This window comes from Carcharodon carcharias, chromosome 12, assembly GCF_017639515.1.
Source record: "Carcharodon carcharias isolate sCarCar2 chromosome 12, sCarCar2.pri, whole genome shotgun sequence".
NCBI lineage: Eukaryota > Metazoa > Chordata > Chondrichthyes > Lamniformes > Lamnidae > Carcharodon > Carcharodon carcharias.
Window position 1 is genome coordinate 106,935,411 of NC_054478.1, and position 24,544 is coordinate 106,959,954.

The window sequence follows — 24,544 nt, forward strand, 5'->3', positions numbered from 1 at the left end:
GAATGTGTATGAAACAAATATTTTATGCTGATTTAGAGAAGTTTTGTTCCGTTTCCTTCTGTTGACATTTACATAGTAGTTTAAGTTTGCTAGCACAAGACACATGTTGGGAATAAGGAATAGGGATTTGTGTGTATAAGAGAGAAAAGGTAGGAGAGTGCAAATGTGGGAAGGGCCCATTGTTATGTCAGCTCTGTGAAAATGTGTGTAGCATGGTGGGTCCCGTGCTGAGCTTTTATTTTTGCAAAGGCCATTAGTCACTGTTTAAAATAATTTCCCAGTATATGGCCCGATAGCAGCAATGTAAAAAATTACATCCAATGAGCCTAGAGACCATGAACCATGGTTATATTACCATTTAAACATTAACCATCACATCAAATGGAAAGCTACTTGCTCAAAAATACATTTCAATAAATCATGTCAAATTTGGAACACGAGGCAAAGCACAGCCAACTGATATTTCAGTTTGCAGCGTCTTTGCTGAAACCACCCAAAGCATTACAAAACCATTAAATCTAAACGTTCCAGTTTGTGATGAAACCATAAATCCTCCATATTCAGCTAACGCGCTGCACTGATTTTGTATTCTCACCTTACAGAATACTGCTTGCTGTCTTCATTTAAACTAAATTCACACGTACAATAACATCTCATTTCCAGATGAGAACATTATTGCTGAACTGAAGATGTGTGCAATGAAGGAAGATTGTATTGTACCCTTTGGAACAAAACACATTTTTCGATGTGAACAAAAGGAAAGCCCTTTCTTCTTGTGTTTTCAGAAAAAGGTTTTCTTAAAAGAAAAAGTTATGTTATGATGTTTATCACATACTTATGATAACATTTTAATAAAGCTTTTTAAGTGAATACTGATGGCCAGCAGGAGGACCTTAGACCTCTCTTTACTGGTTGGTTGTATGTTAAAGCTGTACCTGCATTAAAAGTCTGTGTGGAGTTGTGCCTGTGTGGTAAATTATTAAACGGGAATCCAGCTTGATTGGAGCTATATAGGGAAAAAATACAATGATCTGAGTGGTTTATAATGTTCCATCCATAACCAGTTAGAAACTACTTGGGGGATCTATTTTAATTTAACATAAGGAGGATACCATACTTTTAAAGCAGCATTTATTATTTCGATGAATGTGTGGTTAAGAAAGGCAAATTAATTTTATTTTCTTTTTTCAAAACTTGAAGCATGCTTTGGATTGTGAGCTATTAAACAAACATTCCTAATATCACAGCCTGGCAGTTTTAATTCCATCTCAAAAATGCATCTTGTTTCTTTCAACTCTTGACTGTTTTGACATTTTCTTCGATTAAATTATAAACAAGCATGAAGCCTGATGGTGGGGCTGGAGCCACTAATTTCCCTAATTGTTTGCAGTTGTCTGGCCTGGAGAAGGCCGTTCCTGTTAAGAAGTCAGTGATTACAGGTCTAAAGACTTCCTTTGTGTGTTTATTCAGCAGATATGGTTCAAACATTCAGATTATTTAAATTATAGATTTGAATTTCACTGGAAGACACAAGCACTGAATAACATTACTGGCAGTCCTCACAGAATAAGGAGCCTTGGGGGCACAATTGTCTCTTGTAAACATTTCATGTCATGTGGATTTGCTCAGGGACACCCAGACCATGGAAAACCTTATAGTTTCTTAACATTCACAAGGATCATTGGTTAACAATCAGTTATTAAGTTAAGAACCAATTTATTATATTAGTAATTATTGTGAAAAAAGTATAAAACAATATGTAAAGATTTGATCAAAGTCTAAATGTGGGAAGCAGTTCTTAATGATTCCTAGTCCCTCACACTCCAAGTTCATAATTAACAGATAATTAGGTTCTTGGTAACAGCACCTTGACTTCTCCAGTACTTCAGTTACACAGTAAGAGATTACCAGCACTGTCCTCCTTATCTCTTAATCATTTTATCTATATAATCAAAGGCTATGCCTTCATGCAGGACAGGACCATATGACCTGTTTTATCGCCCCACCTGTATAGATAGATTACAACCATTAAATGAGGCAATTTGTCTCCTTAGCATTAAATTTAACCCCTTAGTCCCCTGGCATAAGTCAGCTGAAAATGATTAAAGAGATGATATCAGTTTTTTTTGTTGGCCTGGACAGATTGTATATCAGAAGTACAACAAACAAACTTCAAGGGTATACAGACAACTAGTCCAGTTTGCCAAAAAACTAAACACTGCGAATTAGTACAAAAACCTGTCTGAACCCAGACATAATGTGGCTTAGCTTAAGTTTCAATATCTCAGAACTCATTTACCTTGTGTTTGATGTTGTCATACTATGCCTCTGCAAACATGAAATGAAAAACATGTCCTTGTGGAATGATGCATCTTTAGTTAACATGCTCCAGTGTTTCACCTCATGTAACCTACTCTGCTTCATTCTGGTATTTGCTTCGTTCTGGTATTTGCTAAAGTGAAGCCCCAAGAACAAAACAACCCCATCTGTGTTGAACTGGCAGTTGTACTGATGGAGAAACCCATCTCTACAGACAAGGGTTTCAAATTAGTTATTAATTGTGATACTGCCACTATGGCGTAATGCCTTTCTTCATTATTGTAAGTGTACATGGAGGCACCAGTAACACACTGATGCTATCATTTTTTTCCAGTTCAAATTTTAGAAAAGCCCAAAAGAATTCAAGTACAGGAGGAAAACAAAACCACTAATACAGTGGATCAAATCCATGCATGTCAAAATATTATTAACATTTTTCAGGAAAAAACTAGGGTTGTCAACTGTGATTAAATGTACTCCTGGAGGTTTCATCACATGACTTGCCCCCACGCTCCAGCCATTCGTTAGCTGACACATCCATCCTCGTGATGCACTGCCTTCCTATGCCAATTGGAAAGCAAAAAGACTCATTATCCAATTGGACAATGCTTGACTGTCAGCCAAACAGCCTCTTTCCCCTCATTTTCAATACTTTTATATCTGATAAAGAGAAAAGTGGAAAGAAAATGACAAAAAAAATCATTTTTGATGTCCTGATGATTTTTTTCCCAGGATTGCACTCAGCACTGTCCTGGAGATTAATCTTCAATTCCTGGAAACTCCAGACCAATCCTGGAGGGTTTGCAATCCTAATTTATAACTGAAAATGGATAGCTGGTATGCATTGAGGTGCACTGTGCACAACCCCTAATGCTGCAAACCTGCCTAAACTACATTCTCATAGAACATGGCAGCTATCTGCTCCGTGTCCCTCCAATTCTGGACTCTAGTGTATCCCGATTTACATCACTCCACCATTAGTGGCCTTGGCCTTCAGCTGCCCATAGGCCCTAAGCTCTGGAACCTGTCTCTCAATCTCTATTTCCTCCGAAAAGGCTCTGCTTACAACCCATTCTAATATCTCTTTAAGCGGCTCTGTGTCAAGTTATTTGGATAATGGGCCGAATCTTCTGAGGCCTGGCAATCACCGTTGGATTGCCACTCTACTCCTATTTTTCACACTAAGATGGAACTCTGCATTTCTGGCCTGGACTTCCAAAACAGACTTCTTCAGAAATGTCGAGCGTATCTGTTCTTAGTGTCCTTCCTCGTGGTGCAGGGCTGTCGAAGCCATGCCCCCTTTTTACATCACCCAGCTGCTGTATTTTGGTAAGTTTTCATTCACTAGCACACTGAAAAGCTTTGGGACGTTTAAATAGCTTTTCAGTGTGTTAGTGAATGAATGTGAGTGAGGTAAGTGGGTGGGGTGAGTAGGGTGGATAGGGGGATAAGTGGTGTAGAATGGCAGGTCTGAAGTCTCCTACTCTAACTCAGAGTTGGAGTGTCCCAGGAAGCTGGGGAATTGCCCAACAGAAGTTGAAATTTCCCTGGCAATTTCCATGGAATCCTTTTATTCGGACGTCCAGGGAGTCCTATAGCCCATTCTCTGGCATCCATCTGGTCTCTGACCATCCAGACACCGGAAGATCTGGACCAATACTTCTATGGATCACATTTGTGTATTTTTACTACATTAAAGATGCTATATAAATGCAAGTGTTGTTGTGCATAAGGAAGGTCTTCAAATTTACATTTAACCAAAATTGTTAAACTTGAACAAAAAGCTACAAACAGTGCCATACCACATTTATTGACCCCACTGCATATAACACTTATATGGCCATTGTTAGAGTGTGGTATCACATCAGAACTTGGGTCATATTCTCTATTTCTATGCCAACACCATTCAAAACAACACTTTGGTGACAGTAGAATTCACCTTTGATGCTCACTGCATGCTGCCACTCCCAGGATGACAGTGTTATTATTTTTATTGCAGTTTACCCAGAGCAGGCAAGTATGTAATTTTTGACTGCAAATGTGATATGATTAACTCAACTGAAGTCAATGAGTTGGCCACCTGGATTCTCCATTATTTTGGATCTTCTCCACACATGCACACACAACACATGGTGTTCTGGGACGTGCTGTGCTTTAGATAAATGTTAACATGACATGTTCCCTCATTTCACTGCTACGTGGGCACTAGCCTATATTGTTTCTCTGTTGACATTTTTAGCATGACACCTTGTGCCGAGTAGTTTCCTCTTTCAACATCTGGTCAAGGGTTCTATGAGAACTTTGTTTTATTGCTCTTTATTGTTGAGATTTTTAAAAAAGTAATGACAAAAGTAGTAGCTATCCTCCTTTTCAAACTCCCTGTTATTTTCTAGTTCCTTCTCCATGTTTGTGGTTTCTGGTAGCTCCTACTGAACACTTGTTTGCTTCTTCAAGTTGAAGAACGTCAGTGCAGAATTTTGGAATGCATCTTTTCATACTTAGTGTCTGCATCAAACATCCCTGATTAGGAATAACATGGATTTTGCTGGATTAATATACATTGTTAGTAAAACTTTGTGCTGTGCCTGCCCTTTTGCATAGTTGGAACTAGGATGAGTTTAACAGATGTGGTCAAGGAAAGGATTTGACTTAGGCACTCTTATTCTTTTCCAACATTATCCTACATGACATGCGGTTAAAAAAAAGCATGTTTGGGAAGATCAGGCAACATTAGACCTGTGGTTTCCAAAGCTCTCCCATTCTGGAATTTTCCTTGTGTTATGTCTGGGTCTGTTGTAGATTAATTGAGAAATTAGTTGCTATGATCAGTCATCAACTCCATTAACACTGTTTCATGTGATTATCAGGATGGTAGAAGGCAAACATGATTGACCTTATCATTTTTATCTAACAATTCCAATGTTCCTACAAATCTAAATCCTGAGAGACAGTATCAAAGGTAATTTCTGTTCTCTTAGTGCTCATGTAGTCTATGGACAAGGTTTTCCGTTTGGGGCTCGCGACCCCAATGTCAGGGTTGAATGTAGGTCCTGATCCAGCACCTTGTTGGGGATAGTTACCTGACAGTGATTTTGACAGGATTGGTCAATTAGTGGCCAAAGGGCATGCTCTCTGTCCAATTAAGGATGGTGGGTGGGCTCTCAAAGGGCTTGCAGCCTGCTATGTCAGGTAAGGAAGAGAGAGAGAGAGAGAGAGAGAGCACCTCCAACTTGATGTGTCCCTCTCAGCAAGTTTAACAAAATTGAAAAGAAATGGCACTGGTAGTCAGACCACCACTGCGGAGGTGGATCCCCTTCACAGGGTAGTCTGTGGCTGCAGCTGTGGCCAGGTGGCTATGGCAGCTGAGGTGGGTGCTTCAAAGTAACCCTAGAACTTTGCCCCCTGATCTGCCCCCAGCTAACTGCCGGGCTCCAGGCACCACAGAAGGCCCTTAGGCCAACCAAAAAATTCCAGTCAGCCTGTGATAAATGGCCCCCTGGTAAAAATTCATTCACTAACACGCTGAAAGCTTTTTGGACATTTAAATAGCTTCTCAGTGTGTTAGTGAATGAATGCAAGTGAGGGTGGATAGAGTGGGAGGGTTGGGGTGGGTCGTTGGAAGGTTGGTGGGAAGGGCGAGGGGGTTCGGAGGGTTTGGGGGAGCCAGAGGGTTGGGGGTTCATAGGGTCAGGAGGAGTCGGAGGGTAAGGGGGGAGTCGGGGCAAGGCAGTGGGGAGCTGGGAGCATGTCAGCTGTATAGTTATCCAGGAGTTAGAACTGTTTTTTTCCTGTCTAACATTTCCTAGGTAACTATCCAGGTAACTTGACTCGGAACTGTCTGAAGTCTTCGACTCTTCCCTGGGGAACAGGGCAATTGCTAATTGGAAGTTGAACCTTCCCAGGCACTTCCCACTGTGTCCTTTTTTTGGGACATCTGAGGGGCCCTAGCACATCTTCAGTGGTACTTCTCGGATAAAACCATCTCTAGACTGGAAGATCTGGGCCAAGGTTTCATACACTAACATAAAACCAAAATACTGCGGATGCTGTAAATCTGAAATAAAAACAGAACATGCCAGGAAAACTCAGCAGTTCTGGCAGCATTTATAGGGAGAGAAATAGAGTTAATGTTTCGAGTCCAATATGACTCTTTATCGGAGCCCCAGTAACTCCTGGGTAACTATACAATTGAAACCCCACCCCTTAACCTCCAACTCACTCCATTACCCTCTGGCTCCTCCAACTCCCCCCAGCACTCCAAGCCCCCTCATCCTCTGATTCCCGCCTCGATCCTTCGACAACCCCCGACACTTGGAATCCCCCCAGTCCATCTACAAGATGCACTGCAGCAATTCACCAAGGCTCCTTAGGCAACACCTTCCAAACCCATGACCACTACCATCTAGAAGGACAAGGGCAGCAGACACATGGGAACACCACCACCTTGAAATTCTCCTCCAAGCCACTCACCATCCTGACTTGGAAATACATTGCCGTTCCTTCACTGTCACTGGGTCAAAATCCTGGAACTCACTCCCTAACAGCACTGTGGGTGTTCCCACACAACATGGATTGCAGTGGTTCAAGAAGGCAGCTCACCACTTCTCAAGGGCAACTAGGGATGGGCAATAAATGCTGGCCTAGCCAGTGACACCCACATCATGTGAATGAATTAAAAAGTCGCTCCAAACTGCACAATCCTATGATTACCCCTGACCCTCCAGCCCCCCGACCCTCCAAACCCTGACCTTCTGATCCTCGGACACCCAAGGTGCAGTGCAGTGGTGCAATCATGAGGTCAAACAGTCATTTCAACTGATTTGACCTCAGTTTTAGGAGCTTCATCTGCACATGTCCAATGAATCTCTGTACTGACCATTGGTCAGCAGCATGAGGCCCCCACTAGTGTTATTTCAATGATCAAGTACCAGCTTGCAGATGAGCTGCTTTTGATTTACTTCTGCTGAGGCTGACTTTGTCAAAGGTCTATGTATATTTTCAGTGGTTTTTTGGAGAGCGGGCACCCAAAATCAGGGAGGGCACAAGATTTGGTGACCGATTATGGGGCTGTGGTTGCAGTTTGGCTAACTATGGAAGGCTCGACCCATCATGGGTTTTTTGGGGGCCCTTTTTCTACCTCCGCCTGACTCAGGATTAATGCTTGAAGGAACTTGGGTTCAATAAGAAGGCAACTGTCAAATTGTCCCACGTCCTACTTCCCGATCTGAAGCCTCGCACCAGGACAGAAGCAATCCTGCCAGTGGCCAACAAGGTCACAATGGCATTCTATCTTTTATATATCCGAATCCTTACAGGCAGGGGCAGGCTGCATCTTGAACATATCTTAGTATGCTGGCCATAGGAGCATGTGGGAGGTCATGGAGCCCATCAATCCCAGATGAGGCCAGTATATTGCCTTCTCCTTCAGCAGGGACAAGCAGCATGAGAAAGCGTCTGGCTTCACCAGGATAGCAGAATTCCCAAGGGCACCACTAACTGCATTCAGGTGGCTCTGCAGCAACCCCCCGCCATGGCAACAGGAAAAGGTACAGGAACTGCAAGAGCCACTGTTCTATGAACGTACAGTTGGTGTGTTACCACTCCCAATCCCAATATATCAGGCAGCTGAATGGCTGCTATATTGGCAGCAGCCATGATTCATTCATCCGGTGCCAGTCAGCCATATCTACTATCTTCAGACCTCCACAGAGAACCAGAGGCTGGCTGCTCAGGGACAAAGTATAGGTACGTCTGAACACATGGCTGATGACCCATCCTCCACCAGACAATAACGCAAAGATGGCAGGTGAATAATGAGAGCCAAAGAGCCACAGGAAACATGTGTGGAGCAGTCAGTCAGCCTGCTCAAGCAATGGTTCCATTGCCTTGACTGCCCAGGCAGAGTCCTCCAGTACACGATGGGGTGGGGTGTTTGTGGGGGTCTGTTGTGTCCTTCATAACATTGCCATTGTGAGTGCACAGGAATCCAGGAACCACCTCAGGAGGAGGAGGAGGGAGTGGGAGGAGGTGGAGGGAGGAGTGAAGGAGGGAGGCAGGGTGAAATGAGAGGAGGAGGGGACAACAGGAGGAGGGAAGGTGGGAAAGAGAAGTGAGAGGGGGAGGTAGAGAGTCAGTGAGGGAAAGAAGGAAGGAGACAGGGAGAGAGGGAGAGGAGGAGGGAGAGGAGGAGGAGGGAAGGAGAGGACAAGGAAGAAAGGAAGAGGAAGGAGAGGTGGAGGGAGGGAGAGGAGAAGGAGGGAGGGGGTGGAAGCAGTGGATATGGGAAAAAAGAGGGGAAGAAGGCAGGGAGAGGAGGAGGAGGAGGGAAAGGAGGAGGGAGGGAGTGAAGGGGCAGGCAAAGGGGAGGAAGAAAATGAGGTACAAGGAGAGAAGGGAGGGAGTGAGGGAGAGGAGCAGGAATGATGGGAGGAAAGGGGAGAGGAAGGGGAGGGAATGGATGAGGAGAGAGGAAGGAGGGGGAGAGAGATGAGGAGGGAGAGAAGGAAGAAGGAGATGGAGGGAGGAGGAAAGAAGAGGGAGAGGATGGGGAGAAGTGGCAGAGAGAAAGGAGGAAGAGGGAGAGAAGGAGAGGCACTGGAGGAGGAGGGAGAGAGGGGAGATGATGAGGAAGGATAGGAAAAGGAAAGATAGGAAGGGGGAGGGAGGGTAGGAGGGAGAAGAGGGGAGAGGGAGGAGGGAGAGAACGGAGAGGAGGAGAGAAAGAAGAAGTGGAGGAGAGAGAGGAGTGAGAGGAGGAAGTGGAGGAAAGGGGGAGAGGGAAGGAGGGACTGAGGAGGGAGAGGAGAAGGGGAGGAAGGAGAGGGAGGAAGGGAGATGAGAAGGGGGGATGAGAAGGAGGAGGAGGGGTGGGAGAGGAGGGAGGGGTAGGGAGGGAGAGGAGGAGGAAGGAGAGGAGGAGGGAAAGGGAGAAGAGGAAAGGAGGAGGAGGGGAAGAGGAGGGAGAGGAAGAGGAAGAGGAGGAGGAGAGACTGGAGGAGGTTGGGGTGATGCATTCTGGATACCATCGCTCTGAACAGGCAGTCAGAGAGCACCCTCTCAGACCCCACTTTCAATACTTTCCTTTGCCACCATGAATCCACATTCATCATGGAGGACGCCCTAAGCAATTCTGAATCTTGAGGGCCCAGCTTTGGGCAGCACAACCTCAGCATGGACCCAGCAGCCTGGGCTATCAGGCTGACAGGCAACTTCAGGTACACTGGTGGAGTAGCAGTGGTGGGAATACAAATATCGTCAACCTGAGAGGAGACAGCAGGTTTGTGCAGCATGGAGCCATTGCCACTCCCATTGGGAAAGCGCATCTGCAATCCTGGGGATCTGTAGGAGTACAGATTGAAGGCCTGCTACAAGAAGCTGGAGCAATCATGGACCTTGTGACCTCAGTTTGCTTCCACTGTAGCACTGAGGTACTTTGTGGCTTCTGCCTGCACTGCAATGAAAGCTGAGACTGTAACCAGCAAGTGCTGCATCATAGCTGGGTGAATAAGGGCTGTCATGGAGTTGGCACCACTTCCATAGTGACTAGGATAGGCTTGGAGTTTTGCGATGCCCCCTGTCACATTAGAGCTGTGCGATGCTCTCTGTCACATTAGACCTGTGTGATGCCCTCTGCCACATTAGACCTGTGTGATGCCCTCTGTCACATTAGACCTGTGTGATGCCCTCTGTCACATTGGACCTGCGCAATTCTCTCTGTCACATTAGACCTGCACGCTTCCCTCTGTCAAATTAGAACTGTGTGATGCAACATTAAACCTGTGCGATGCCCTCTGTCAAATCAAACCTGTGCGATGCCCTCTGCCATATTAGACCTGTGCGATGCTCTCTGTCACATTAGACCTGTGCGATGCCCTCTGTCACATTGGACTTGTGCGATGCTCTCTGTCGCATTGGACCTGCGCGATGCCCTCTACCATGTTAGACCTGCGCGATGCTCTCCGTCACATTAGACCTGCATGCTTCCCTCTGTCACATTAGACCTGTGTGATGCCCTCTGTCACATTAGACCTGTGCAATGCCCTCTGCCACATTAGACCTGCGTGATGCCCCCTGTCACATTAGACCTGCGCAATGCCCTCTGTCAGATTAGACCTGCACGCTTCCCTCTGTCGCATTAGACCTGCACGCTTCCCTCTGTCACGTTAGACCTGCGCAATTCTTTCTGTCACATTAGACGTGCACACTTCCCTCTGTCACATTAGACCTGCGCGATGCCCTCTGCCACATTAGACCTGTGCGATGCTTTCTGTCGCATTGGACCAGCGCGATGCCCCCTACCATATTAGACCTGCGCGATGCCATCTGCCACTTTAGACCTGCTCAAAGCCCTCTGTCGCATTGGACCTGCATTATGCCCTCTGTCACATTAGACCTGAACGCTTCCCTCTGTCACATTAGACCTGCATTATGCCCTCTGTCACATTAGACCTGCACGCTTCCCTCTGTCACATTAGACCTGTATAATGCCCTCTGTTACGTTAGACCTGCGCGAATTCCTCTGTCACATTAAACCTGCGTGATGCCCTCTGTCACATTAGACCTGTGCAAAGCACTCTGTCACAATGGACCTGTGCGATGCCCTCTGTCACATTAGACCTGTGTTATGCCCTCTGTCACATTAGACCTGTGCGATGCCCTCTGTCACATTAGACCTGTGTGATGCCCTCTGTCACATTAGACCTGTGTTATGCCCTCTGTCACATTAGACCTGCGCAATGCCCTCTGTCACATTAGACCTGCACGCTTCCCTCTGTCTCATTAGACCTGCACCCTTCCCTCTGTCACATTAGACCTGCGCGATTCTCTCTGTCACATTAGACCTGCGTGATGCCCTCTGCCACATTAGACCTGCACGCTTCCCTCTGTCTCATTAGACCTGCACCCTTCCCTCTGTCACATTAGACCTGCGCGATTCTCTCTGTCACATTAGACCTGCGTGATGCCCTCTGCTACATTAGACCTGCACGATGCCCTCTGCCACATTAGACCTGCGTGATGCCCTCTGCCACATTAGACCTGCGTGATGCCCTCTGTCACAATGGACCTGTGCGATGCCCTCTACCTTATTAGACCTGCGTGATGCCCTCTGCCACATTAGACCTATGCGATGCCCTCTGTCACATTGGACCTGCGCGATGGCCTCTATTATTAGACCTGCGCCATGCCCTCTGTCACATTAGACCTGCGCATAGCCCTCTGTCGCATTGGACCTGGGCAATGCCCTCTACCATATTAGACCTGCGCGATGCCCTCTGCCACATTAGATCTGTGCGATGCCCTCTGCCACATTAGACCTGCACAATGTCCTGTGCTACATTAGACCTGCGTGATGCCCTCTGTCACATTAGACCTGTGCAATGCCCTCTGTCACGTTAGACCTGCGCGATGCCCTCTGTCACGTTAAACCTGTATGATGCCCTCTGTCACATTAGACCTGCACGCTTCCCCTGTCACATTAGACCTGCGCAATGCCCTCTGTCGCATTAGACCTGCACAATGTCCTGTGCTACATTAGACTTGCGTGATGCCCTCTTTCACATTAGACCTGTGCGATTCTCTCTGTCACATTAGATCTGTGTGATGCTCTCTGTCGCATTGGACCTGCGAGATGCCCTCTACCATATTAGACCTGCGCCATGCCCTCTGCCACATTAGACCTGCGCAAAGCCCTCTGTCGCATTGGACCTGTGCGATGCCCTCCACCATATTAGACCTGTGCGATGCCCTCTGTCACATTAGATCTGTGCGATGCCTTCTGTCGCATTGGACCTGCGCGATGCCCTCTACCATATCAGACCTGCGCGATGCCCTCTGCCACATTAAAACTGCACAATGTCCTGTGCTACATTAGATCTGCGCGATGCCCTCTGTCACATTAGACCTGCACAATGTCCTCTGTCGAATTAGACCTGAGCGATGCCCTCTGTCGCATTAGACCTGCACAATGTCCTGTGCTACATTAGACCTGCGCGATGCTCTCTGTCACATTGGACCTGCACAATGTTCTCTGCTACATTAGACCTGCACGGTTCCCTCTGTCGCATTAGACCTGCACGATTCCCTCTGCCGCATTAGACCTGTGCGAGGACCTCTGTCACATTAGACCTGCGCGATGCTCTCTGCCGCATAAGACCTGTGCGATGCCCTCTGTCACATTAGACCTGCACGATGCCCTCTGTCGCATTAGACCTGTGCAATGCCATCTGTCACATTAGACCTGCTCGATGCCCTCTGCCACATTAGACCTGTGTGATGCCCTCTGTCACATTAGATCTGTGCAATACCCTCTGTCGCATTGGACCTGCGTGATTCCCTCTACCATTTTAGACCTGCATGATGCCCCCTGTCAACACCAGACCTGCGCGATTCTCTCTGTCACATTATGCCTGCACAATCTCCTGTGCTACATAAGACCTGCGCGATGCCCTCTGTCACATTAGACCTGCGCGATGCCCTCTGTCGCATTAGACCAGCACAATGTCCTGTGCTACATTAGACCTGCGTGATGCCCTCTGTCACATTAGACCTGCGCGATTCTCTCTGTCACATTACACCTGTATGATGCTCTCTGTCGCATTGGACCTGCACGATGCCCTCTACCATATTAGACCTGCATGATGCCTTCTGCCACATTAGACCTGCGCAAAGCCCACTTTCGCATTGGACCTGTGCGATGCCCTGTACCATATTAGACCTGCACGATGCCCTCTGCCTCATTAGGCTTGTGCGATGCCCTCTGTTGCATTGGACCTGTGAGATGCCCTCTGCCATATTTGAGCTGCACAATGTCCTGTGCTACATTAGACCTGCGTGATGCCCTCTGCCACATTAGACCTGCACAATGTTCTCTTCTACATTAGACCTGCGTGATTCTCTCTGTCATATAAGACCTGTGTGATGCCCTCTGTCACATTAGACCTGTGTGATGCCCTCTGTCACATTAGACCTGCGCGATTCTCTCTGTCACATTAGAAATGCACGCTTCCCTCTGTCAAATTAGAACTGCGTGATGCACTCTGCACATTAAACCTGTGCAATGCCCTCTGTCACATCAAACCTGTGCGATGCCCTCTGTCATATTAGACCTGTGCGACGCTCTCTGTCGCTTTGGACCTGCGTGACGCCCTCTGTCATATTAAACCTGCGCAAAGCCCTCTGTCACATTAGACCTGCGCAAAGCCCTCTGTCACATTGGACCTGCACAATGCCCTCTACCACATTAGACCGGCACAATGTCCTGTGCTACATTAGACCTGCGCAATGCCCTCTGTCACATTAGACCTGTGTGATGCCCTCTGTCACATAAGACCGGCATGATGCCCTCTGTCACATTGGACCTGCGCAATGCCCTCTGTCACATTAGACCTGCACGCTTCCCTCTGTCACATTAGACCTGCGTGATGCCCTCTGTCACATTAGACCTGCGTGATGCCCTCTGTCACATTAAACCTGCGCGATGCGCTCTGCCACATTAGACCCGTGTAATGCTCTCTGTCGCATTGGACCTGCGCGATGCCCTCTGTCACATTAGACCTGCGCGATGCCCTCTGTCGTATTAGACCTGCATGCTTCCCTCTGTCACATTAGACCTGCGCGATGCCCTCTGCCACATTAGACCTGCGCGATGCCCTCTGTTGCATTAGACCTGCGCAATGCCCTCTGTCACATTAGACATGCACGCTTCCCTCTGTCACGTTAGACCTGCGCGATTCTTTCTGTCACATTAGACCTGCACTCTTCCCTCTGTCACATTAGACCTGTGTGAAGCCCTCTGTTACATTAGACCTGCGCGAATTCCTCTGTCACATTAAACCTGCGCGATGCGCTCTGCCACATTAGACCCGTGTAATGCTCTCTGTTGCATTGGACCTGCGCGATGCCCTCTGTCACATTAGAACTGCGCGATGCCCTCTGTCGTATTAGACCTGCATGCTTCCCTCTGTCACATTAGACCTGCGCGATGCCCTCTGCCACATTAGACCTGCGCGATGCCCTCTGTCGCATTAGACCTGCGCAATGCCCTCTGTCACATTAGACATGCACGCTTCCCTCTGTCACGTTAGACCTGCGCGATTCTTTCTGTCACATTAGACCTGCACTCTTCCCTCTGTCACATTAGACCTGTGTGAAGCCCTCTGTTACATTAGACCTGCGCGAATTCCTCTGTCACATTAAACCTGCGCGATGTGCTCTGCCACATTAGACCTACGCGATGCCCTCTGTCGCATTGGACCTGCGCGATGCCCTCTACATTATTAGACCTTCGCCACGCCCTCTGCCACATTAGATCTGTGCAATGCCCTCTGCCACATTAGATCTGTGTGTTGCCCTCTGCCACATTAGACCAGCACAATGTCCTGTGCTACATTAGACCTGCGCGATCCCCTCTGTCACATTCGACCTGCGTGATGCCCTCTGTCACGTTAGACCTGCACGATGCCCTCTGCCACATTAAACCTGTGTGATGCCCTCTGTCACATTAGACCTGCACGCTTCCATCTGCCACATTAGACCTGCATTACGCCCTCTGTCACATTAGACCTGCAGGCTTCCCTCTGTCACATTAGACCTGCACGTTTCCCCCTGTCACATTAGACCTGCGCGATGCCCTCTGTCGCATTAGACCTGCACAATGTCCTGTGCTACATTAGACCTGCGCGATACCCTCTGCCACATTAGATCTGCACAATGTCCTCTGCTACATTAGACCTGTGCGATGCCCCCTGTTGCATTGGACCTGCGCAATGTTCTCTACCATATTAGACATACGCGATGCCCTCTGCCACATTAAATCTGCACAATGTCCTCTGCTACATTAGACCTGTGCGATGCCCTCTGTCACATTAGACCTGCGTGATGCCCTCTGTCACATTAGACCTGAACGATGCCCTCTGTCACATTAGACCTGCGCAATGCCCTCTGTCACATTAGACCTGCACACTTCCCTCTGTCACATTAGACCTGCATTATGCCCTCTGTCACATTAGACCTGCACGCTTCCCTCTGTCATATTAGACCTGCACGCTTCCCTCTGTCACGTTAGACCTGCGCAATTCTTTCTGTCACATTAGACCTGCACGCTGCCCAATGTCACATTAGACTTGCGCGATTCTCTCTGCCACATAAGACGTGCACGCTTCCTTCTGTCACATTAGACCTGCAGAAAGCCCTCTGTCGCATTGGACCAGCATTATGCCCTCTGTCACATTAGACCTGAACGCTTCCCTCTGTCACATTAGACATGCATGCTTCCCTCTGTCACGTTAGAGCTGCGCAAATCTTTCTGTCACATTAGACCTGCACGCTTCCCTCTGTCACATTAGACCTGCGTGATCCCTTCTGTCACATTAGACCTGCGCGATGCCCTCTGCCACATTAGACCTGCACAATGCCCTCTGTCACATTAGACATGCACGCTTCACTCTGTCACGTTAGACCTGCGCGATTCTTTCTGTCACATTAGACCTGCACGCTTCCCTCTATCACATTAGACCTGCGTGATGCCTTCTGTCACATTAAATCTGCGCGATGCCCTCTGCCACAATAGACCTGCACAATGTCCTCTGTCGCATTAGACCTGCGCGATGCCCTCTGTCGCATTAGACCTGCACAATGTCCTCTGTCGCATTAGACCTGTGCGATGCTCTCTGTCGCTTTAGACCTGCACAATGTCCTGTGCTACATTAGACCTGCGCGATGCCCTCTGTCACATTAGACCTGCACAATGTCCTCTGTCGCATTAGACCTGCGCGATGCCCTCTGTCGCATTAGACCTGCACAATGTCCTGTGCTACATTAGACCTGTGTGATGCCCTCTGTCACATTGGACCTGCGCGATTCTCTCTGTCACATTAGATCTGTGTGATGCCCTCTGGCGTATTAGACCGGCGCCATGCCCTCTGCTACATTAGACCTGCGCAAAGCCTTCTGTCGCTTTGGAACTGTGCGATGCCCTCTACCATATTAGACCGGCGCAATGTCGTGTGCTAAATTAGACCTGCGCGATGCCCTCTGCCACATTAAATCTGCACAATGTCCTCTGCTACATTAGACCTGTGCGATGCCCTCTGTCACATTAGACCTGCGTGATGCCCTCTGTCACATTAGACCTGAACGATGCCCTCTGTTACATTAGACCTGCGCAATGCCCTCTGTCAGATTAGACCTGCACACTTCCCTCTGTCACATTAGACCTGCATTATGCCCTCTGTCACATTAGACCTGCACGCTTCCCTCTGTCATGTTAGACCTGCACGCTTCCCTCTGTCACATTAGACCTGCGCAATTCTTTCTGTCACATTAGACCTGCACGCTGCCCAATGTCAAATTAGACTTGTGCGATTCTCTCTGCCACATAAGACGTGCACGCTTCCCTCTGTCACATTAGACCTGCAGAAAGCCCTCTGTCGCATTGGACCTGCATTATGCCCTCTGTCACATTAGACCTGAACGCTTCCCTCTGTCACATTAGACATGCACGCTTCCCTCTGTCACATTAGACCTGCGTGATCCCTTCTGTCACATTAGACCTGCGCGATGCCCTCTGCCACATTAGACCTGCACAATGCCCTCTGTCACATTAGACATGCACGCTTCACTCTGTCACGTTAGACCTGCGCGATTCTTTCTGTCACATTAGACCTGCACGCTTCCCTCTGTCACATTAGACCTGCGTGATGCCTTCTGTCACATTAAACCTGCGCGATGCCCTCTGCCACAATAGACCTGCACAATGTCCTCTGTCGCATTAGACCTGCGAGATGCCCTCTGTCGCATTAGACCTGCACAATGTCCTCTGTCGCATTAGACCTGTGCGATGCCCTCTGTCGCATTAGACCTGCACAGTGTCCTGTGCTACATTAGACCTGCGCGATGCCCTCTGTCACATTAGACCTGCACAATGTCCTCTGTCGCATTAGACCTGCGCGATGCCCTCTGTCGCATTAGACCTGCACAATGTCCTGTGCTACATTAGACCTGCGCGATGCCCTCTGTCGCATTAGACCTGCACAATGTCCTGTGCTACATTAGACCTGCGCGATGCCCTCTGTCGCATTAGACCTGCGCAATGTCCTCTGTCGCATTAGACCTGTGCGATGCCCTCTGTCGCATTAGACCTGCACAATGTCCTGTGCTACATTAGACCTGCGCGATGCCCTCTGTCACATTAGACCTGCACAATGTCCTCTGTCGCATTAGACCTGCGCGATGCCCTCTGTCGCATTAGACCTGCACAATGTCCTGTGCTACATTAGACCTGCGCGATGCCCTCTGTCACATTGGACCTGCACAATGTTCTCTGCTACATTAGACCTGCACGGTTCCCACTGTCACATTAGACCTGCGCGATTCCCTCTGTCACATTAGACCCGCGCAAAGCCCTCTGTCGCATTGGACCTGTGCGATGCCCTCTACCATATTAGACCTGCGTGATGCCTTCTGCCACATTAGACCTGCGCAAAGCCCTCTGTCACATTAGACATGCACGCTTCCCTCTGTCACGTTAGACCTGCGCGATTCTTTCTGTCACATTAGACCTGCACTCTTCCCTCTGTCACATTAGACCTGTGTGAAGCCCTCTGTTACATTAGACCTGCGCGAATTCCTCTGTCACATTAAACCTGCGCGATGCGCTCTGCCACATTAGACCCGTGTAATGCTCTCTGTTGCATTGGACCTGCGCGATGCCCTCTGTCACATTAGAACTGCGCGATGCCCTCTGTCGTATTAGACCTGCATGCTTCCCTCTGTCACATTAGACCTGCGCGATGCCCTCTGCCACATTAGACCTGCGCGATGCCCTCTGTCGCATTAGACCTGCGCAATGCCCTCTGTCACATTAGACATGCACGCTTCCCTCTGTCACGTTAGACCTGCGCGATTCTTTCTGTCACATTAGACCTGCACTCTTCCCTCTGTCACATTAGACCTGTGTGAAGCCCTCTGTTACATTAGACCTGCGCGAATTCCTCTGTCACATTAAACCTGCGCGATGTGCTCTGCCACATTAGACCTACGCGATGCCCTCTGTCGCATTGGACCTGCGCGATGCCCTCTACATTATTAGACCTTCGCCACGCCCTCTGCCACATTAGATCTGTGCAATGCCCTCTGCCACATTAGATCTGTGTGTTGCCCTCTGCCACATTAGACCAGCACAATGTCCTGTGCTACATTAGACCTGCGCGATCCCCTCTGTCACATTCGACCTGCGTGATGCCCTCTGTCACGTTAGACCTGCACGATGCCCTCTGCCACATTAAACCTGTGTGATGCCCTCTGTCACATTAGACCTGCACGCTTCCATCTGCCACATTAGACCTGCATTACGCCCTCTGTCACATTAGACCTGCAGGCTTCCCTCTGTCACATTAGACCTGCACGTTTCCCCCTGTCACATTAGACCTGCGCGATGCCCTCTGTCGCATTAGACCTGCACAATGTCCTGTGCTACATTAGACCTGCGCGATACCCTCTGCCACATTAGATCTGCACAATGTCCTCTGCTACATTAGACCTGTGCGATGCCCCCTGTTGCATTGGACCTGCGCAATGTTCTCTACCATATTAGACATACGCGATGCCCTCTGCCACATTAAATCTGCACAATGTCCTCTGCTACATTAGACCTGTGCGATGCCCTCTGTCACATTAGACCTGCGTGATGCCCTCTGTCACATTAGACCTGAACGATGCCCTCTGTCACATTAGACCTGCGCAATGCCCTCTGTCACATTAGACCTGCACACTTCCCTCTGTCACATTAGACCTGCATTATGCCCTCTGTCACATTAGACCTGCACGCTTCCCTCTGTCATATTAGACCTGCACGCTTCCCTCTGTCACGTTAGACCTGCGCAATTCTTTCTGTCACATTAGACCTGCACGCTGCCCAATGTCACATTAGACTTGCGCGATTCTCTCTGCCACATAAGACGTGCACGCTTCCTTCTGTCACATTAGACCTGCAGAAAGCCCTCTGTCGCATTGGACCAGCATTATGCCCTCTGTCACATTAGACCTGAACGCTTCCCTCTGTCACATTAGACATGCATGCTTCCCTCTGTCACGTTAGAGCTGCGCAAATCTTTCTGTCACATTAGACCTGCACGCTTCCCTCTGTTACATTAGACCTGCGTGATCCCTTCTGTCACATTAGACCTGCGCGATGCCCTCTGCCACATTAGACCTGCACAATGCCCTCTGTCACATTAGACATGCACGCTTCACTCTGTCACGTTAGACCTGCGCGATTCTTTCTGTCACATTAGACCTGCACGCTTCCCTCTATCACATTAGACCTGCGTGATGCCTTCTGTCACATTAAATCTGCGCGATGCCCTCTGCCACAATAGACCTGCACAATGTCCTCTGTCGCATTAGACCTGCGCGATGCCCTCTGTCGCATTAGACCTGCACAATGTCCTCTGTCGCATTAGACCTGTGCGATGCTCTCTGTCGCTTTAGACCTGCACAATGTCCTGTGCTACATTAGACCTGCGCGATGCCCTCTGTCACATTAGACCTGCACAATGTCCTCTGTCGCATTAGACCTGCGCGATGCCCTCTGTCGCATTAGACCTGCACAATGTCCTGTGCTACATTAGACCTGTGTGATGCCCTCTGTCACATTGGACCTGCGCGATTCTCTCTGTCACATTAGATCTGTGTGATGCCCTCTGGCGTATTAGACCGGCGCCATGCCCTCTGCTACATTAGACCTGCGCAAAGCCTTCTGTCGCTTTGGAACTGTGCGATGCCCTCTACCATATTAGACCGGCGCAATGTCGTGTGCTAAATTAGACCTGCGCGATGCCCTCTGCCACATTAAATCTGCACAATGTCCTCTGCTACATTAGACCTGTGCGATGCCCTCTGTCACATTAGACCTGCGTGATGCCCTCTGTCACATTAGACCTGAACGATGCCCTCTGTTACATTAGACCTGCGCAATGCCCTCTGTCAGATTAGACCTGCACACTTCCCTCTGTCACATTAGACCTGCATTATGCCCTCTGTCACATTAGACCTGCACGCTTCCCTCTGTCATGTTAGACCTGCACGCTTCCCTCTGTCACATTAGACCTGCGCAATTCTTTCTGTCACATTAGACCTGCACGCTGCCCAATGTCAAATTAGACTTGTGCGATTCTCTCTGCCACATAAGACGTGCACGCTTCCCTCTGTCACATTAGACCTGCAGAAAGCCCTCTGTCGCATTGGACCTGCATTATGCCCTCTGTCACATTAGACCTGAACGCTTCCCTCTGTCACATTAGACATGCACGCTTCCCTCTGTCACATTAGACCTGCGTGATCCCTTCTGTCACATTAGACCTGCGCGATGCCCTCTGCCACATTAGACCTGCACAATGCCCTCTGTCACATTAGACATGCACGCTTCACTCTGTCACGTTAGACCTGCGCGATTCTTTCTGTCACATTAGACCTGCACGCTTCCCTCTGTCACATTAGACCTGCGTGATGCCTTCTGTCACATTAAACCTGCGCGATGCCCTCTGCCACAATAGACCTGCACAATGTCCTCTGTCGCATTAGACCTGCGAGATGCCCTCTGTCGCATTAGACCTGCACAATGTCCTCTGTCGCATTAGACCTGTGCGATGCCCTCTGTCGCATTAGACCTGCACAGTGTCCTGTGCTACATTAGACCTGCGCGATGCCCTCTGTCACATTAGACCTGCACAATGTCCTCTGTCGCATTAGACCTGCGCGATGCCCTCTGTCGCATTAGACCTGCACAATGTCCTGTGCTACATTAGACCTGCGCGATGCCCTCTGTCGCATTAGACCTGCACAATGTCCTGTGCTACATTAGACCTGCGCGATGCCCTCTGTCGCATTAGACCTGCGCAATGTCCTCTGTCGCATTAGACCTGTGCGATGCCCTCTGTCGCATTAGACCTGCACAATGTCCTGTGCTACATTAGACCTGCGCGATGCCCTCTGTCACATTAGACCTGCACAATGTCCTCTGTCGCATTAGACCTGCGCGATGCCCTCTGTCGCATTAGACCTGCACAATGTCCTGTGCTACATTAGACCTGCGCGATGCCCTCTGTCACATTGGACCTGCACAATGTTCTCTGCTACATTAGACCTGCACGGTTCCCACTGTCACATTAGACCTGCGCGATTCCCTCTGTCACATTAGACCCGCGCAAAGCCCTCTGTCGCATTGGACCTGTGCGATGCCCTCTACCATATTAGACCTGCGTGATGCCTTCTGCCACATTAGACCTGCGCAAAGCCCTCTGTCGCATTGGACCTCTGCGATGCCGTCTACTATATTAGACCTGCGCGATGCCCTCTGCCACATTAGAGCTGCACAAAGTTCTCTTCTACATGAGACCTGCACGATTCCCTGTGTCACATTAGACCTGTCTGATGCCCTCTGTCACATTAGACCTGTGCGATGCCCTCTACCACATTAGACCTGCGTGATGCCCTCTGCCACATTAGACCTGTGCGATGCCCTCTGTCGCATTAGACCTGCACAATGTCCTGTGCTACATTAGACCTGCGTGATGCCCTCTGTCACATTGGACCTGCACAATGTTCTCTGCTACATTAGACCTGCACGGTTCCCACTGTCACATTAGACCTGCGCGATTCCCTCTGTCACATTAGACCCGCGCAAAGCCCTATGTCGCATTGGACCTGTGCGATGCCCTCTACCATATTAGACCTGCGTGATGCCTTCTGCCACATTAGACCTGCGCAAAGCCCTCTGTCGCATTGGACCTCTGCGATGCCATCTACTATATTAGACCTGCGCGATGCCCTCTGCCACATTAGAGCTGCACAAAGTTCTCTTCTACATGAGACCTGCACGATTGCCTGTGTCACATTAGACCTGTCTGATGCCCTCTGTCACATTAGACCTGCGCGATGCCCTCTACCACATTAGACCTGCGTGATGCCCTCTGCCACATTAGACCTGTGCGATGCCCTCTGTCGCATTAGACCTGCACAATGTCCTGTGCTACATTAGACCTGCGCGATGCCCTCTGTCACATTAGACCTGCACAATGTCCTCTGTCGCATTAGACCTGCGCGATGCCCTCTGTCGCATTAGACCTGCACAATGTCCTGTGCTACATTAGACCTGCGCGATGCCCTCTGTCACATTGGACCTGCACAATGTTCTCTGCTACATTAGACCTGCACGGTTCCCACTGTCACATTAGACCTGCGCGATTCCCTCTGTCACATTAGACCCGCGCAAAGCCCTCTGTCGCATTGGACCTGTGCGATGCCCTCTACCATATTAGACCTGCGTGATGCCTTCTGCCACATTAGACCTGCGCAAAGCCCTCTGTCGCATTGGACCTCTGCGATGCCGTCTACTATATTAGACCTGCGCGATGCCCTCTGCCACATTAGAGCTGCACAAAGTTCTCTTCTACATGAGACCTGCACGATTCCCTCTGTCACATTAGACCAGTCTGATGCCCTCTGTCACATTAGACCTGCGCGATGCCCTCTACCACATTAGACCTGCGTGATGCCCTCTGCCACATTAGACCTGTGCGATGCCCTCTGTCGCATTAGACCTGCACAATGTCCTGTGCTACATTAGACCTGCGCGATGCCCTCTGTCACATTAGACCTGCACAATGTCCTCTGTCACATTAGACCTGCGCGATGCCCTCTGTCGCATTAGACCTGCACAATGTCCTGTACTACAGTAGACCTGCGCGATGCCCTCTGTCACATTGGACCTGCACAATGTTCTCTGCTACATTAGACCTGCACGGTTCCCACTGTCACATTAGACCTGCGCGATTCCCTCTGTCACATTAGACCCGCTCAAAGCCCTCTGTCGCATTGGACCTGTGCGATGCCCTCTACCATATTAGACCTGCGTGATGCCTTCTGCCACATTAGACCTGCGCAAAGCCCTCTGTCGCATTGGACCTCTGCGATGCCGTCTACTATATTAGACCTGCGCGATGCCCTCTGCCACATTAGAGCTGCACAAAGTTCTCTTCTACATGAGACCTGCACGATTCCCTCTGTCACATTAGACCTGTCTGATGCCCTCTGTCACATTAGACCTGCGCGATGCCCTCTACCACATTAGACCTGCGTGATGCCCTCTGCGACATTAGACCTATGCGATGCTCTCTGTCGCATTGGACCTGCGTGATGCCCTCTACCTTATTAGACCTGCGCCATGCCCTCTGCCACATTAGACCTGTGCGATGCCCTCTGTCACATTGGACCTGCACAATGTTCTCTGCTACATTAGAACTGCACGCTTCTCTCTGTCATATTAGACCTGTGCGATTCCTTCTGTCATATTAGACCCGCGCGATGCCCTCTGCCATATTAGATCTGCGCGATGCCCTCTGTCACATTAGTCCTGCGCGATGCCCTCTGCCGCATTAGACCTGTGCAATGCCCTCTGTCACATTAGACCTGCTCAATGCCCTCTGTCGCATTAGATCTGTGTGATGCCCTCTGTCAGATTAGACCTGCACGATGCCCTCTGTCACATTAGACCTGTACGATGCCCTCTGTCACATTAGATCTGTGCGATAACCTCTGTTGCATTGGACCTGCGCGATTCACCTCTACCATTTTATACCTGCGCGATGCAATCTGCCACATTAGACCTGCACAATCTCCTGTGCTACATTAGACCTGCGCGATGCCCTCTGTCATATTAGACCTGCGCGATGCCCTCTGTCACATTAGATCTGCGCAATGCCCTCTGCCACATTAGACCTGCGCGATATCCTCTGTCGCATTAGACCTCCGCAATGTCCTCTGTCGCATTAGACCTGTGCGATGCCCTCTGTCACATTAGACCTGCACAATCTCCTGTGCTACATTAGACCTGCGCGATGCCCTCTGTCACATTAGACCTGCCCGACTCTCTATGTCACATTAGATCTGTGTGATGCTCTCTGCCACGTTAGACCTGTGTGATGCTCTCTGTCACATTAGACCTGCAAGATGCCCTCTGTCACATTAGACCTATGCGATGCCCTCTGTCACATTAGACCTGTGTGATGCTCTCTGTCACATTAGACCTGCAAGATGCCCTCTGTCACATTAGACCTGCGCGATGCCCTCTGTCACATTAGACCTGTGTGATGCCCTCTGCCACATTAGACCTGCATTATTCCCTCTGTCACATTAGAACTGCACGCTTCCCCCTGTCACATTAGACCTG